Below are 19,285 nucleotides of genomic sequence, written 5' to 3'. Positions count from 1 at the left end.
ACACATCTGGAATAAAATGGATTGGAAACATTACGTTTCCACATTGAGGGAAGGAAAAAGATGGTAGGTGGTTACCGCTTCCATCAAAATACTTCTCAAATACGGCTAGCATCCTTTATAATTTCAGGTACACTACACTTCTTTTGCCTTGGAAAAGGCAAATGCCTTTCGTTCATTCATTTTATACGTGTGAGAAGAATGATGATTCAACTAATCTGGTAAATTCCAGAATATGAAAGTGGGGGTACTGAGAATTCCAGCCCCTTTGTTTGTTAGAAGAGACAAGTTGTGTTTACCTGCTACCAAAACAATTTGAAGACAAGTTGGAAATTACTGTAAACCAGCATCATGGAATCCTAAATCCTCCGGTTCTTTGGCGGAATCCAATTCTTGTTGCTTTGGTGGTTGCTTTTAGTGAAACTGTTTTATGCAGATAAAATAAGTCTCAGTAGATTAATGATGGCCACAAATTCTCTGTGACTTTTCCCACTGAGGGGGAGAGTCTGGCCTCAGAGGCTTGCTTGAGTGTGGCAGAAGTGTCACTGTGTGACTCCTAGGCTAGGTCATAAGAAGTCTTTGTCTCTGGAATACTTTCTGGAGTCCTGAGCTGTCCTCTGGTCGGTCACTTACCCTTCACATGGGAGTGATGTTATCTGAAGCCTACAGACCAGTCCATCTAGTCATTACCGTCAGGGACAATGGAATCACTCAGCTGAGCCCTGCCTGAATCCCTTAACCACAAAATTTTGAGGTAATACAATCATTGTTGATTTAAACCCAATAAACTAACACACAAAAAGGTATGTTCTTCGAGATAGTAATTGGATTCTTAACCCATTGGCCTCTTTACCTTACCTTGTGACTATGATAAATGGCATCTTTTAAAAATTCTCACAATAATCTTGCACTATGTATGCGATTATCCCTGTATTACAGATGAGAAAATAGGCACCAAGAGAATAAGTAACTTGATTAAAATATGCAAGAGCACCATAGGTAGGACTGAAACCCAAGCCTGTCCTGTTTCAAATCCTTAGCTATCATCAAAGTGAGAATCGTAATTGTTGCTGATGTGATCACATCATTAAGAATAAAGTTTTCTTGGATGGTTCAGGCTCTAACTGCATGAATCTCAATCAGGGGTCAGCAAACTTTGTTTTTAAAGGACCAGACAGTAAATATTTTAGGCTGTGGGTCCTATGGTCTCCATGGCAACCTCTCCACTTGGCTTTTACACTGTGCAAACCACCATAGGCAATATGTAAACAAAAGGTACGGCTATGCTTCAAAAATTTTATTTACAAAATCAGCCAGTGGACCGGATTTGGTTCACAGGTCATAGGTTGCTGACCCCTGATCTACACATCTGAGGTGATTATATTTGAATCTTTTCAAATCTTTGGAAAAGAACCTCAAATTCTAAATGAACTGTTGATGGCACTTCCTTACAAGCCAAATTTTAAACCAAAGTCCAAGGTTTTAATAACTGTCAGGTCTAAACAGAATATGTGCAAGTCAGTGGAATGTGTAAATCAACATAGGGGGTGGCCAAAGACTTTTGGAAATAGTATTTTAGAGATTCTTTTTGCTCTACTAAGTTACAAATCCCCCCGAAAAGGATGGATTATACGTAAAGATAAGCTCTAATGGTCTGGAACTTTTTCCACACTAGCGTTACCGATCAGAATATCTTTAGTCAATTGTTATTCTAAGCCTTTGGAGTCCCAAAGAGATGTTCTTGGTAACTATTACAAAGTGTTTCATGAAGCATTTAGGCACTATTTATGGAACTCATTCTCCCTCCTACAGACTGGCCTCTGTGGCTGAGCTGCTGGCTGTTTGACAGCTGCACATGCATGTTATGTGCAAGGTCAGAACAGAATATTCCCAGCTTACTGAAACTATGTGGGCACTTGGGGGTCACAGGAACTTTTGGCAGTAGCTGAGAACTGCTCTTGGAGCTGGAAGAGTTTGTTCTTTACAAGGGAGTTAGTGAGGTCTTGAAAACCAAGGTCAAGATTTTAACTTCTGTGAAACTTCTCTTATTCTTTAATCTTTTGGTGTTGGTTGAGCCACTACAAATTATTGTAATCTGTGCTACTATTAATTTTTTTGTCTTTCTTGTTATATTGGACTTATTAGTCCAGTAAGTTTTAAGTGACTCGCATGCAAGAAATAAGGGTTTTCCTTTCTCCTTTATATTGTCATTTCCACTGCTTGACATATGATTTTGTTCTATTCATTTTTGAATAAACAAATCATAAATCATTCCCACACTTCTTAGTCCAAAAGTTTCTATGTCTTGCTTGACCCCTTTCCCTCAAGTTTTCTTATATCAAATATACATACACATATAGACATATGAAGACTTTATATCCAGGATTTAGCTCTCCAAAGATGCTATGAACAGAATATGTAATATTACAATCAGTAGGTCCTATTGCCATAATAGCATTTATTTTAGTTTGATTTTGTGAATTAGCCATCCATAAAATTTCCAATAACTTCGAATTGATTTATTCATTAGAAGAAGTAATGTATACACATGGAGCATAACTTTAAAAGGTACAAAATAATATACTGTAGTAAAAAGTCACTTCCTCCCATCTTATTCCACAGTCCTTGGTTTCTCATTGTTACACCCAGTTTTTTGAGCATCGTCCTTTCCAGGATGCGCTCTCTATATATACACTGCACCTGTACCAGACAGTCACACAGACTTTCGTTTACATGCACATGCTTATTGTACATACGTTTCCAAGTCTTGGTTTTTGCACTTATTATATTTTAGAAATGATCCCGTGTTAGGACATATAGAAATGACTTTAAAAAATATCTACTAGTGGGACGCTTGGGTGGCTCAGTCAGTTAAATATCTGACTCTAGATTTCAGCTCAGGTCATGAACTCGCAGTTCGTGAGTTCGAGCCCCACATCGGGCTCCATGCTGGAGTGTGGAGCCTGCCTGGGATTCAATCTCTCTCTCTCTCTCTCTCTCTCTCTCTCTCTCTGTCCTGCCTCAGCACTCCCTCTCCCTCTCTCTCTCTCTCTAAGTAAATAAATAAACTTTAAATATATATCTGCTAGTATTTGATTGTGTGGGTGGACTGTAGTTGACTTCCAGATATTTATTGATGTACATTTATATTGTTTTTAAACAAACTGCTCTTGCAGGCAGTGCTGTAATAAATATCCTTCGACAATGTCTTTGTGCACATGTGAGAGACTATGTGTAGGATAACTTCCGAGAAACGAAACTGCTGAGTCAAAGAAATATGCATTTTGCATTCAAATGACCTCCACAGCGTCCAACAACACACACTTAGAGCAGAGACGTGCTCCTTCCAGTTTTCATTCCCTCCACACTCAACGTCTCATCAAACTTTGACTTTTGTTAATTTGAGAAGTGAAAATGTTCTTTCCTTAGAGTTTTGAATTGTAGTTTTGTTAGTTTGCTGAGGACTGCTCAATATTTTCACACAAGTTTCTATGTAATTATTGACTTTTTCCTTCTTGATTTATAGCTCTTTGGATATTAAGGAAATGAGCACTTTGTTAGACATACCTATTAAAAGGTGATTTTTTTTTCAATCTTTGTCTTTTCTTTTTCAATATAGTCAATGTTGTCAATCTTTTTGGGGTAGGAGATATTACATAATATTATTAAGGTTGTATAAAAAAAGTTCACCCATGTTTTCTTCTAGTATTTTTATAACGTATTTGTTTTTCCATTTACTGTTAGATTTTCCTGGAAATTTTGTAGTAAAAAATTGACTTCTTTTTTCACAGAATGCTATCAAGTCATCAAAACTCCATTTATTGAAGAATTCATCTTTTTTTCACCTCTGTGCAATGTCTTCTTACTTATGTTATAAATTTATGTACGCGTTCTTTGTATTCTCTGTGTCTGCATTTTTTTTTCCTTGAAACAGTCTTTTGTATGTACCACATTCTTTATTTTTTCTTTAAAATTCTTTAACATCTAGTTTCCTTATTTTTTCTTTTCTAGAATTGTTCTAGATATGCTTAGGTGTTTACTTTTTCACATGAACTTTAGAATTAGTTAAGTTTAAAATTTTTCTATTTGTATTTTATAGTGGGATGTAATATCTTATAGATTAAGTTAGAAAGAACTGATATTTTTATGTCTTCTTATCTAAGAACAGAGCATAACTTACCTTATATTCAAATCTTCTTTGAACTATTAAAATATTTTTCTCGTGGATCTAACTCATCACTTGTTAGGTTTATTCCTAGGGGTTTGTTTGTGTGTTTGTGGTTGCTCTTGTAAATAGGCTCTTTTCTTCCATTTTAGTTTTTCTAGTTGCTATTTGCTTATATATAGTAAGGCTATCAATTTTTATACCCTCATACTGAACCCAGCCACTTTACAGAAATCTCTCATTGTATATGAATAATTTTTTAGTTGATTTGAGTTCTTTCCAGACCTACAATCATATCATCTAAAAGATAATTTGTACTCACTTATTAAAATATTTTATCTCTTAGTTTTTTCTCTTGACTTGTCTGTTACTCCTACTATAAAAAAAAAGTTATATAATGGTGTCAATGGAGAGTAGACACCCTTATCTTGCTTCTGACCTCAATGAGAATGCTTTTAGCATTTTTAGCATTTTTAGCATTAAGTGGGAGGTTGGTTTTACTTGAAATATGTGATGAGAAGATATTTCAATGTATAGACTTAATATATATTCATTTAAATACAGAAATGTTTCCGGGTAAGATGTATATGTGTATATATACATATATGTATACACATAAATAAATATGTATATTTATCTAAGGAAATACTTGAAACTTTTCAGGTGATTTTGTGTGTGTGCTCAAGAAATGTGTATAGGAAAATGTCTAAATGTGTTCAGGTGATTTAATATTTTTTTCCTCTCTATTCCTCTCTGGCCTCAGAAAACATATGAGTTTCCTCTACTTTTTGCCTTATATAGCTCATCCCCTATTCTCTGGAGCAAGTTTATTGGCTATAGCTAAATAAATATTGAATCATACAGGCTCTAGAGCTTTTCCTAATTGTACCCCAGGGTTATAGAATTCTCTGACATATTGAATCATTCCAATTGGAAGGAGGCCACGATATTTCTCCTCTACAAGGCATTTCAAGACGTTTAGTTGGATATTGTGAGCTCCACCCACTTCACCAAACGTCCATCAAAAAAATAAAAAAATAGGGGTGCCTGGGTGTCTCAGTCGGTTAAGCTTCTGACTTCGGCTCCGGTCATGATCCCACAGCTTGTGGGTTTGAGCCCCGCATGGGGCTCTGTGCTGACAGCTCAGATCCTGGAACTTGCTTCAGATTCAGTGTCTCCCTCTCTCTACCCCTCCCTGCTCGCACTCTGTCTCTCTCTCTCAAGAATAAATAACATTAAAAAAAATTTTTAAAAATATTTCAAAACACAAATATGGTGGGGCCCTTGAAGTTGATGGAACATGAATGGGTACTAACTTGCCTATGATGGTGAATTTTATGTGTAAGTTGACTGGGCCATGGTGCCCAGATATTTGGTCAAATGGTACTCTGTATGTTTCTGTGAGAGTATTTTTGGATGAGATTTACATTTAAATTGGTAGACCTGAGTAAAATAGATTGCCCTCTATAATGTGGATGAGCTTTACCAATCAGCTTGCATGGCCTGAATACAACAAAGACTAATTTTCACTCTTTTCTCCCATTCCTACCCTGAGCAAGAGTTCAGACTTTAACCACAACATTTATTCTTCCCTGGGTCTCTAGCCTGTTGGCCCACTGTGCAGATTTTAAACTTGCTGGCTTCCACAATCATGTGAGCCAATTCTCTAAATCTCTTTCTCTCTTCTTTTTTTCTGGAGAATCCTAACTAATATATTGCTTTTTTGCCAAATTGTGGCAGGGAACAGGAAGGGTTCTTTTCTTTATTTTACTACTTTTGGAACAAATTCTGAGATGTTAGATTTACTTTTGTTGGCTAGAGGGAGACGGGGACAGTAGGAGCATGAGATCCCCTCCCAAACTCCAGACATTCCAGATTGTGCTGGAGAATGAAAGTAGAAATACCAGAGAAAATCATGCAGTGATCTGGGCCTTTGGAATTTCTGCTCTGGCTGCTGTTCTGGGAGCTTTACAAGTTCTGCAAGAAATCTTACCTTGGATTTTCTGAGTCCTGTATTTATTTAAAATTCTTAGACACGCACTAAATTCTGTTCCTGAAATCATTATTACACTGTATGTTGACTAACTTGGATATAAATTAATAATAATAATGATAATAATAATAATAATAATAATAATAATAAAATTCTTAGACACATACATGCAGTGCACCTAGACTTAGAACTGCTGGTTTTCCTATTACCATTTCTTGGGTGGTGGTCAAGCCCCAGCTCTCTGGGGTCCATTGTTTCTGGTTCCTTCCTCAGCTAAAAGTGAAACACACCTGATCAATTACATGCTTTTGTACGAAACTGTGCTATCTTCCTGGAATAATTATTTCTCCTCTTTCCCCCATCCTCCTCCAACTTGAAACGGGCAGAGCACTGGCTTTCGAGTCAAATTTTGTGTCTTGGTGCCACCACTTATTACTCATCACATGGTCTCTCTCGGTCTCATTTCTCTCACTTGTAAAATGGACACACAGTAGTTGTTGTGAGGACTAAGTGGGGTCACTCATGTGAAGCAACCAGCACGGTTTTGAACCTATAAAGGGCCTCGAGAATGTTATTTCCTCCCAACACTTCCTAATTTTCTTTTTAAGACCCAGCTCAAATGTGACCTTCTACATTATATCAGTCAATCCACTGGGCCTACTAGAAATAGACATAGGCCTGGGATTATCGAAGATTTTTTGCACACATTTACAAGAATGTAAATAGAAGGCAAGCATCCAGGGTGGTCTTCCCCGACCAGAACAAACAAAGGGAGCTTCACAGTGAACTGGAGAAATAGCTCTGTATTTTTTTTTTTTAATTTTAATGTTTATTTATTTTTGAGAGAGACAGAGATAGAATGCGAGTGGGTTAGGGGCAGAGAGAGAGGGAGACACAGAATCCGAAGCAGGCTCAGGGCTCTGAGCTGTCAGCACAGAGCGCGATGTGGGGCTAGAACTCATGTGCTGTGAGATCATGATCTGATAGCTCTGTATTTTTAGGGACAACAATTAGATCTCCAAGAACGTGTTTTATCTCAGTTCATCGAAAAGAAAGATTTCAGTGGCAAGGGTGTGTTGCCACTCAATATAGGTACAGAATACCTATGTTTGGTGGTTTCAAGGAAGCCTGTGGTAGGCAGAATAATGGCCCTCCAAAGATGTACATGCCCTAATTGCTGGAACCTGCAGATACACTACCCTACATGGCAAAAGGGACTTTGCAGATGAGATGAAGATTATAGCCCTTAAAATAGATTATCTTAGGTTATCAGGGGATCCCAGTGTTATCACATGGGCCCTTAAAAGTGGAAGGAGGGACAGAAATGGCAGTCAGAGATGCACTGGAGGAAGAGAAAAGCAGAAAAGATACGGAAGCAGGGAGATTTGACCTGTGTTTTCTGGCTTTCACAATGGAGGAAGGGGACTGTGAACCTTAGAATTCAGGAAGCCCTACGTGCTGGGAACACTCAGGTCCACAGCCATTAAGGAAACAGGGACCTGAGATGATGCTCTGCAGACACCTTAATTTCAACACCCTGAGACTGTGCAGAAAGCCAGCTAAACCCCAGTGTTCTGGGACTTCTGCAGAAACTGCGAGATAATAAGTGGGTGTTGCCTAAAGCTGTGGTGATTTATGACGGCAGCAGTAGCAGATGAATCCAGAGGACTTCTCAGGGATGCTTCATTTGCTTGGTACCCAACCCGCATACAGGTGCTTCAGCTCACACACGGGTACCTGGTGCCATGAGCTGTAATCAGGGTTAATTTCACCTACAGAGTAGGGATCAGAAATCAAAGCAGCATATGCCCGCCCCTGCAAAATAATGGGTTGGGCCCACTTTGATTAAAAGGTAGCGGTATAAATGTAGGCTGGTGGTACTTTGCTCACAATGACTCCTTGACCCAGTGTGGTTGGGAAAGTCTCCTCTCATCCTTTTAGGCATGACTTAATTGCACAGTCATTCAGTCATTTAGCAAATATATACTAAGAACTGACACGCAATAATTAATTTCAACAATTCATTCATCCTAATTGATAACTGGGAGTGAATATGATCATTTCGACCCAAAGTGAAATACTCTCATGTTTTCTTCCCTGAGATTTTGTGCAACAATAGCCTTTAGCCTTTCTACCTTTTTCTGGTTGCACTGCGACCTCTGCTCCTAAAATACAACAGCTAATAACAGACTTCTTGGTGAGAGACATAGATTCATATTATTAGACCACTCTAGTCATTATTTTAAACACCGTTTGGTTTTTATTTATCTCATCTTTTTATTATTATAACTTCAGCCCTTTCATCCTTGCTTGGGCGGTTCAAAATAAAATTACAGAGAAGTACTATAGACAAGGCTGCCTTGTTCCTGATTTACTGACATAATAGGCCCAAGCGCGAAACTTAAACCTCTTGTGTTCATATTCCAGCTGTTCTGTTTTGGCAACAGATTTTTTTGTTTTAATTGTGCATTCCTAGAGGAAACAGGAAGCCACAGCTGCCAGTCTGTCATGGTATGTCTTGCTGTTTCAAACTCTAGCAACTTGGTCTCTTCTGGACAATGCGTGTTATCCTGACCCCATTCAGTCAAGCGTATTCGGGAAGAGCAAATCATTTGAAAAGACAGTGCCAGTTCTTTCGTTATTAGTGTTATTTCTGCAATATCAGCTCGAAATCTTTGATAACTTTCGTAATAGAACACTTCAATATGGCCCTGACTTTCTCATTCTCGCCACATTCATTAGCCCCAGAGAAGCTCGAACAAGTCGTCATATGTCATACTTCTCTTAGAAGTTAAACATGCGCAAGTAAACAAAGGCCAATTAAAGGAGAAAAGCGAAGGCTGTTTATTCAGAGCTCGCTACAGCAAAGGAGTCAGCCTCCATAACTTGCATTCGGCAGACACCTGAAGGCAGGTGGAAAAAGGGAAGGTTCAGGTGAGCCCTGATGGGAGGCTGTTGGCAAAGGGAAGCTGGAGGCGGGCGAACTGGAAGCGAAGCATCCTGTGTGATTGCTTAGGTTGCATACTTGGCTTTCTCTGGTTGGTCCTAAGCTGAAAGTGGGGACAAAAATGAGGAAATGATCAATTATTAATTAGATCTTGGTCATTTGGGGTAGAATATTACAGAAGTTGTTCAACTTCCTGGATTGTCACTGGAGGTGGCAATCTGGCTTCCTGTAAGTCTTATTTGTGACAGGGTGGCCTCCTAGGCTATTTATTGTAGATAAAGGAGTTGGCTTCCTAGGCGGGTAGCTGCAGGTTGCGGGTCAGAGTTCTATTTTTACATATGGACAAACCATTGTCCATTTGCATATTGTTTCTCAAATGTATCTCTGGGCTTTTGAGAATATGCCCCTGGTTCTGCACTCTGTAGTAAGCACAAGTCCAAAGCATGCTTCCAAAGAATGTTCCTTTGTTAAAGTTTTCGACACGGGTCTAAGAAAAGATGTGAAGCTTGAGAAATTAAAAACAAGTTATATGTAAGACTAAATTCTGATGGAAAATCACCTCTGGTTCAAAGAGTTCCTTTATAAGAGAGATATTTGAAAGTTTGCAATTTTCATGTAATTTTCTTTGAGACATTTAGACGGGCATTTAAAGAAGCACATAATAATTTCTCTTAAAGACCTTAAACATAAGTGGGCATTGAGAGTCCTCTGAGATGGAGGCCGATCATGTGTACCTGCAATTTTTAGCCCTTACAAAAATTTCACTTTCATGAAAATAGAGAGAGACCAAGTATTGCAATGGAAACAGGTTTATCATGAAACAAAGGCCACTTCTACTCTTACATATGACATTGTAGTTCTTCATTTGTTCCACTGAATGTTAACTATTTCCTGGTCATCAGATCTTGGGGTCAAGCAGGTCAATAGACCTGGGGTCAGTAGACCACTAGTTCTATAACTATTAAGTATCTATTATCTTAACTCAGGCAGGAACTTGGGAAAAGATGAAAAAAGATCATGTACAAAAAGCCATTGAGGTCCTCTGATGAAAGCTAAGCTACAAACAATTATTTCCTACCTAGTCCTTCCAGCCCCTTTGCTTTGATGAAAACCCAGAATATTTTCTCCATTTAATGAAAGGTGCTATGAAGGATAAGCCAGGCAGCCGATGACAGGAAGGTAGAGCTTCCAAATGGGCACCAAGGAATATTCTAATGAATTCAATTGGCTATACCTTTAAAACTTTGAAAATTGGTCCATCTCTTCCTGATTTAACAGTGAAACATCTATTCTAGAATATCAGATAGCTTGCTCTGAAAAATACCTTCCTGTGTTCTTAAAGTCTGTGAAGTCTTCCTCATTTATTCTTTTTTGGAAAGCCAGTTCTCTCACCTATTAATTTAGGGGATCACTTTGCATCATTTTCTTCCATCACAGAAGAACTTCCAGAGGCAATCCATGGGAGAACAGATTCCCTTGGTACAGGATTCTTTGGATATTTTTATTTCACTGCGAAATTTTTCCTATAAGGCGATAAAGAGCACTTCAAAATTCTTTCATAAAGGCAACCCCTATTCACATTTTTTTCTATTTCAAATAATTTAAGGTGGAAGGACCTATTATGCACATTACAAACAAACATGTGATTTAGCACTAGTGTTGAGCTTTGGGGTGGCATGCCTCCCAGATTTTCTGTGGAGTTCGGCCAGAATAATTATGCCACAACAAAGGAGTTTTTAAATAAACATTTATTGTCTCTTTGACTATCCTTCCCCTCTCCTGCCCCACCCAAGGAAACCTTAACTCAAAATAAGTTAAAAAAAAAATACCTACTAGTACTAATAATTTACTATTAACGTGATTTCTTCCAGAGCACCCCGCAAGATCATGTACAGTAAATGACTATATGGGGCATCTAGATGAACATGGGGTTAGTCAGCTTCCTGTAAGCCATGGAGAGCAATGGCTCTCATTCTGTCTGGAAGAAAACACAACCGAAGGTTCTCAGCCAGATGCACTGTGCTGGTGATAGTTCGCAAAGTGCAGATGTTTCCCACAACACAATGTCTCACCATTTGTCCATCATCTAGAACTTGGGCATTGGAAAGACTTCTGGAATAATTAAAGGCACCTTTCTCAACAACGCAATTGATAATTATTCAGAGTCGAACATCTGATGAAAAGGATTGACAATTTTGTAAAGGCAATTCCAATTACATTATGTGGCCCAGTGATTTGTTTCCAGACTGATATTTTGATGACTTTTTTATTTGTTTTTCTCTTTGTTCTAGTTCTTATTTCATTCTGACTTGTATTTCATTTCATTACTTACATAATTATCTTTCTCATTCATTTTTTTTACTGAGGTAAAAGCACTTTTTAGGTGATATGTTATGGGATGTATCTTTATATTTGGAGTTCATAGTGAATTTTTCCAAAGCTATCTCTCAGTAGAGGAAATTTATTATTTACAACTATCCAATAAGATGAAACAAAACTAGCAAAAGTATTTCACAACATGGCTCAAAATGTAAGAAAAAACTTCCAAACGTCCATAGCATATAGCTGAGAACATGTGCCAACAGTGTACCATGGGAACACAGGGAATTCCTGTCTCCTGGGGCTTTCTGATCATGTAGGGAACTCTGTGCGTGCAGACTCAAGCTTAAAATATGTTTGGCAAGAAGAACAATGCAGACGTTTCTTGGGAAGAGATCGTGTTAAAGAGCATTCACACCATTAAAATGGTGTAATTACTATGATTCATCAACAGGTTACCCAAAAATTTCTTCAAGACATCAGAAGCTTAAAATGAGAGACCCAACCCGAATTCAACTGAACTGAGACATTACACCACTTCACTTAAAGTCTTTTATTCAGTCACTCATTCATTCATACATTCGTTTATTCAGTAAATATTTATCAATGCCATACTATAACATACTAGACACTTTACACATACCGTATCTAATCCTCTCATCAAAGCTGAAGAGTTTGTGTTATTACGTCCATCAAATGAGGAAAGCACCTCAGAGAGATTAACTTTCCCAAAGCCACATGATTAAGCAAATGATAGAACTATTATTTAAAATGAAGCTTGGCTGTCAAACTCTGAAGTGTCTCCCTTGACATCACTCTATTTGCTTATCAATAATACTTCATTCTCATAGAAAACATTTTCCCAAATCATGTTCCCTGAAATATCAATCCTATGAAATGTTAGCAACTGACGTAACAAAAAAGGGGGGCGGATTCCACGGCCAAACAAGTTTGCTCTTACTCTCAATTTTCAATGGCATTCTTTTCTCAATTACCTACTCTCCTCTTCCTTATAAGGGAATCATACACCCTGCCAATCACTGTGTGATGCAGTGTTTTCTGTGAGAGAGACAGACATCCCGTGCCCCATACATAGCCTTTGGGCTTGGCATGTGACATTCTCCGGCCAATGGAATGTGAGCGTTCCAGCAGAAGCTCCAAGATGCCTTGGAAGTTTCTGCTAGCTTTCCTGCTCTCATATCTGTGATAAGAATAGCATGTTCTAGGCCATGTCTGTTCTTTCAGCCAAGTCCTGGAATTGAGTGGGCAGGTGGATCAGAGCCGTGATGACACAAGCCTCTAGTGCCATGTATGTATAGAACGGATTTTTGTTGTGTTGTAGGCTGCTGAATTTGGGGGGCTATTTGTTACTGTAACAAAGCTAACTAATATAAAAATATGACAAAGTAAATCCCCTTCTCAGATATTCACAAAGCATTTGCTTTTTTTTTTTTTTTTTTAGGTTCAGAGAGTTCCTATGGTGAAGAAAATGTTTAGAAAACCCAGTAGATCAAACACACATACACTTATACCTGCTCCCTCATTAACTGCTGTTAAAATGTCAGTTAAAAGGATTTTTACAGAAAGAAACCACAAGAACAAAGGAAACAGGAAACAGAAAAGGAGTAAAGAGCAGACAAGTGATGACATCAAAATTTTGAAAGTTGTAAAGCAGAATGTGTATTACTTGGGGGGGGGGGGGAATGCACTATATCAGAAACAAAAAGAGTTCCCTAAAAGCTTCCAGAGAGGTTTAAAAATAATAAATTTGGGTCTCATATCAAGAGGAGAAGAATGGAGCGAGGTACCACTATTGTTATTTAAGTTTGTGGGAGCATCTGATTTTTAAACATTGTGTTCTTAAGGCACCTGGGTGGCTCAGTCAGTTAAGCGTCCGACTTCTGCTCGGGTCATGATTTCGTGGTTTGCGGGTTCAAGACCTGCATCAGGCTCTGTGTCTCCCTCTCTCTCTGCCCCTCCCTTACTCATGCTCTGTCTGTCTTGCTCACTCTCAAAAATAAGTAAACGTTAAAAACCTTTAAAAATTGTGTTCTTTTGTTACTCGATAACAAATAAAACTTCGGTTTAAAAAAACTAAAAAATATATTGTTAAGTAAGTGTGCCCACTTATTTGACCACAATCACTACTGTCATCGTTCTTGAGGAACAATGGTCTGTGGATCTTCTTTTGACGAAAACTTCTCTGAGAGGGGAAAACAACAAAGGAAAACTTTGTAAAGGATTAAACATATAATGTGCTCTTGAGCTTTTTATATATGTGCCGATAGCGGTAATGGAAAAGGAAGTCATACAGAGTTCAAGTGCAGTGTCCATGAAGCACTTACATAATACCTACCCTTTCCCTTGCTTGCAGTTGGGTCAGCAACTTCCTACGGATCTTCACTGGGGGGAGTGGGGAGGCCTTCGTAAAATTTGACCTTGCCCTGGCACACCAACAACTGGTCTTTGATGATAGCACTCCAGATACCTAAACCATCATCACTCACCAAGGAAATTGCCGAGTTACATTCCTTCACTTTGGAATTTCTGTCGCCTTTGGAGCTTTCCATTGCTTTGTGAAGAATCTGGTTTCTAGAATTTCTGACAAGATACCACATTTCAGTGGGTGTGATGAAATTACTGGGGTGGAAGAGATAAGTTTGATATTCCAAGTACATCTGACCAGCGCCATTCTCACTTTGATATGTAATACTTTTATGGTAGTAGTCAAATAGATTTTCTGGAGGCTCCATTGCTCTGCTGCCTGATAATGAACTTACTCTCAACTTTGATCTAAAGGATCTTAAGCTCTTTTGACACACACCACTGTTAAGCCTGGTCTCAACAGTTTCATATTTGGATTAAAGTTCCTGACCTTATATTTGTCCCCCCTACATATGGAAGGGTAGCTTAAAGGATCCTTCTGAACTATATTCTGTCATTCAATGCATATTTCCCCTCTCACAGTTTGTCACACACCAATTTTATAAGCATCCCATTTCTTAAGATTGTGAACCAGATGGGGCCAAGAAAATCGATCAGTACTTTTAGCAACCGTTGATTCATCAGTTTTGAAGGCACTCAGTTGTAATCTTATCTAACCCAAATTTCCCTAGCAAGTCCACTGTATATTATGTCAAATGGCTTGTTGAGTCCCAGAATCATTATATCTATCACTTTCTGTGTTGATGGTCTAGTAATCCTTTCAGAAAAAGAAAATGTAGACAATAGTAGATGAATTTTAAATTAACACACTGTGGTTTGGCAGTCGCCATTCCTTCTTCTAAAGATTGCCTCACAAACCATTCTTTCTGAGACATTAATTTTAGAATTTTCCTTAAGATTGCTGACAAGAGCAAAATAATCTACTCTTTTCTTTGGAAGAATCAAAACCATATGCGTTCGTGTACTTTTAGCACTTCTTCTCTTAGTAGGTTTTCAAAAAACATCGACAATGGTTCATGTATCTTTTTAAAAGTAATTTCAGTACTCTGAAACCTAATTTGCCCAGACCATACTATTATTTTGCTCATCTGAGGCTTCAATTTCTACTCTTTATTTCTTTCTAATGATTACTGTCCTACAGCCCACAGATCAAATCAAAATAAGCTTTGAAGAGCATTATCCACTGCGAATGTAGAGAGGATAGTCGGGCTAGTAAACTCAGTGATTGTAAGGAACTATCTTTAAACATCCAGGTATCAGCAGTCACTTTAAAGTTAAATTGATAAAGACAAAGTTTGCGCTGTGGATTAAAGAACAAAATCCAATTACTTCTGGCTCATGATTTGACATTTAAAATATAAGGACAGAGAAAGTTTGATGGTAAAAGTATGAAAAAAAGATATCCCATGTAAACAGTGACTGAAGAAAAGCATGTGTATCAATGTTGAGGTAGACTTTATGGGGAAATCGTTCCTGTTTAAAAAGAAAGATAGTTTATGATGATCAATTCACCAGGAAAATGTAACAATTCTAATTAACACCAAAAAAAAAAAAAAAGGCATAAAAAACTAATATCAGGAATACAAAAAGTATCTTTTAAGACTTTTCCAACATCAAAAATTTTAAACAGCTTATTTTAAATAAACATCTCGCAAAAGTTTGAAATTTAGATAAAATTGGAAGTTCCTATTAAATACAGCTTATTAAAGCGAACATAAGAGTTAATAGAAAATCTGTATTGTCCTGCACCTGTTAAAGAAGTTGAATCCAGGAGTGCCTGGGTGGCTCAGTTGGTTGAGCATCCCATTCTTGATTTCTGTTCAGGTCATGACCCCAGGGTTGTGGGATTGAGTCCCATCTTGGGCTCTGCACTGAGTGTAGAGCCTACCTGAGATTCTCTCTCTCCCTCTGCCCCTCTACCCACTCACACACTCTTTCTCCCTAAAATAAAACAAAAAATACAAATAAAAATAAAGAAGTTGAATCCAAAATTTAGAACTTCCTACAAAAAAGCCACTGTAGACACATTTGTCTTCATGTGTGAATCTTGCAAACATGTAAAGAAGAATTATCACCAATTTCATACAAAGTTTTCCAGAGAGAAGAAAAAAGAAGAAATATACCCCAGCTTATTTTATGACACCAGCATAATTTTGATACTAAAACTTGGAAAGAACTATAAAAGAAAGAAAAATTATAGGCAAGCTTTATTAACATAAATGACACAATCCTAAGTAAAATATTAGCAAAATGAAGTTAGCCACAGATAAAAGAGGATCGTATTCTGACTACATAAAAACTTCTGAAGATCTGTGAGAGACAGACAACCCAATAGAAAAATGGGCAGGACGGGGCGCCTGGGTGGCTCAGTCGGTTGGGCATCTGACTTCGGCTCAGGTCATGATCTCACGGTCCGTGAGTTCGAGCCCCGCGTCGGGCTCCGTGCTGACAGCTCAGAGCCCGGAGCCTGTTTCGGATTCTGTGTCTCCCTCTCTCTCTGACCCTCCCCCGTTCATGCTGTCTCTCCCTGTCTCAAAAATAAATAAACGTTAAAAAAAAAAAAAATTTAAATAAAAAAGAAAAATGGGCAGGAAAATTGAACAGACCTTTTACAAAAGAAAGATTTGAATGGCTAATAAATGTATGAAAAGATGTAAAACCGAGGTAGTAATCAGGGAAATGAAAATTAAAGGCATTGTGTCTATCAGACTTTTTGTAATTAAAAAACTGACTATAAGACATGAACTGTTGAACAACAGGAACCCAACACTCTACTGATAAAAATGAAATTTGGTATAACTACTCTGAATCTCTCTGAAGTTAACCATTGAGATTAATTATATGTATATCCTATTGCCCAGAATTTCTACTCCCAGTGTCAATATGCCCAAAAGAAACAGATGCAAATGTGTACCCAAAGATGTGTACATAAATGTTTGGAGCAACATGTTGTGTAATAGACAATGGTGAGAATAATCCAAATATCTAGCGGAAGAGGTTGGATGCCACATATGAGTACAATCATATGGTGTTTGTCCTTTTCAGTCTGATTTATTTCTCTTAGCATAATACCTTCTACGTCCATTCGTGTTGTTGCAAATGGCACAATCTCATCCTTTTCTATGGCTATGCAATATTCTGTAATATTCCACCATTTGATATTCCACATCTTCCTTATCCATTAGCATCACATATAGAGAATTTGAATCGCTATGTTGTACACCTGAAACTAATATAACATTGCGTGTCAACTACACTCAAAAATTTTTTTCAATAAAATGAAAAGTAAAAAAGGAAGTAAAGCAAAAAATAAAGAAGCAGATCGGAAAAATAAATTGTGATTTATTCAAATAATAGAATACTATAGAGTGAAATAGACCAAATGGATGTTACATACAGCAACATGGAAGAATCTCATATAATAATACAGGACTCCACTTATATGAAGGTCAAAATCAGGCAAATCTGTCGTGTCAGAAGTTCAGATAATTGCCATCAGGAAGGCAATATTTGGGAATATTTGGGAAGGGGAACAGGGAGGAGGTTTCTGGGGTGCTGGTGATGTCCTATTTCTTGACATGTGTGCTAGTTACCTAGTTGTGTTTACTTTTGATAATACATAAGCTGTATACTTATGATGTGTACATTGTGTATATATATGCTTTTTAAAATTAAATAGCTTAAAAAGATTGACATAACTCAGCATTGGTGAGGATGGAGAACAGCAACAATTCTCCTTCAATGCTGGTGGGAATGTCAGTTGGTGCAACTATGTTGGAAAACAGATTGGCATTGACCAACATACTAGACGAATCATGCTGTGATCTACATTCATTCTAAGGTGTATACCTAAAGAATGTCATGCAAATATGTGCTAGAACCCTGCGGCATTGTTACCAGACTGAAAACCACCCACATGTCCACGCACATATGCGTATATAAATCATGGTGCAGCCGTAAAATCATGGCAACGATACAGTGAGTGAACTACCCTCCAAACATAGGATGAATTCTGCAAACATGACTCTAAGCTAAGGAAACGAGACAGAGAAGCATGTATTCAGAAGGGTTTTGCAAAACTGTTGTTTTGTGAATGCCATATTTAGACATTAAAGAAAGGTAAGGACGTTACTGTCACAAACTTCAGGAGGGTGATTACACATGGGGATGGGGCCAGTTGTGACTGACTGGAAGGAGTGAAGAGACTTGGTTTCTCAGGGTACTACCAACCTTCTCTCTCGTGACCTCAGTGGGTTTTCATGAATTTTGAACTCATGCCTATTTGTAAAACTAAAAATAAATGTACTTTTCCATCTTTATGTAATATTTTGAAGCAAATAAATGACAAAATACTTGCTGAAGAATTTATATATTATTACATGACTTGCTTTTCTATAATTATTTGTCTTGCAAAATCATGTTTCTATTCCTGAGGTCAATTGTCATACTATCTTGGTCACAGAGTATTCAGCATGTCTGGACCTCACTCAGATGAAATTACTGATTAGGATCTATCTGTTTATCTGATTTCTGATATTGAGAAAAACTGAAGAACAAGGGTTGCAAACCCTGATCACTCTCAGAGCCTAAGAAATAACAGAAATGCGTAAAGAGGTCCTATGGTAATATATCACGAGCAAGCTCTTATGGCAAACATCTTTAATAATTGCTTAAAACACTGTAGAGCCAGCAAAACACCCAAATAAAACATATCCAAATAAAGCAACAAATATTTTTGATCCATTCAAATAACATGGCACCTGCCAGGCTATTTTATCTCCAATTCTGGGTAACACACTCATCATCACCACCATGGATATTTTCCTTTTTCTCTCATGGAATTGCTGAAGATGAATTACGAGGTACCAGCGTGATCTAAGAGCAGCCTCCTGCTCGACCAAAGTTATTTGGACAAAGCTATGTAGTACTGGGTGTGTGTGGCTGCTGTAATGCAGTGATGCTATTTTTATATTAGGAGATGACTTATTAATTTTGGGGAGTGGTAGCCCAGAATAGCTCTGAAGCCAGAAAAATAGAGACCCTGTTTCTCTGAGTGCCCATTTGTTGTTCCTTTCTTTTATTTTATGTGTTTCTTTTTTGTTCTTTTGAAACTTCTATCTAGCACAACAAAACAGCACTGCAGAAGCAATACTCCAGTTCACCCCAACAATTCATTAGTATTTGATGTAGTTAAATTTTTTTTTGGTGGGAGTATCTGGTGTCTCAGTTGGTGACTCCTGATTTTGGCTCAGGTCATGATCTTGTGGTTTGTGAAATCAAGCCCCACTTTAGGCTCCATGCTGACAGCACAGAGCCTGCTTGGGACTCTCTCTCTCTCTCCCCCTCCCTCTCTCCTTCTCTCTCTCTCTCTCTGTCTCCTCCTGCTCCCTCCCCCTTGCTGCACACTCTCTCTCTCTCT

At 38.0% G+C, this 19,285-nt stretch overlaps 1 long non-coding RNA gene across 1 annotated transcript; it reads left to right on the top strand.

Annotated features, from left to right (window-relative positions):
* The first annotated feature begins 654 nt into the window (after positions 1 to 654).
* On the top strand, positions 655 to 11,267 carry LOC122198878. Its single transcript, XR_006193199.1, has 3 exons — positions 655 to 751; positions 8,898 to 9,089; positions 10,974 to 11,267. It is a non-coding gene; the product is annotated as an uncharacterized LOC122198878 (long non-coding RNA).
* The last annotated feature ends 8,018 nt before the right edge of the window (positions 11,268 to 19,285 follow it).

The sequence above is a fragment of the Panthera leo genome, chromosome A1 (assembly GCF_018350215.1).
Source record: "Panthera leo isolate Ple1 chromosome A1, P.leo_Ple1_pat1.1, whole genome shotgun sequence".
Classification (NCBI taxonomy): domain Eukaryota; kingdom Metazoa; phylum Chordata; class Mammalia; order Carnivora; family Felidae; genus Panthera; species Panthera leo.
This window is presented reverse-complemented; position numbering and strand designations above follow the sequence as displayed.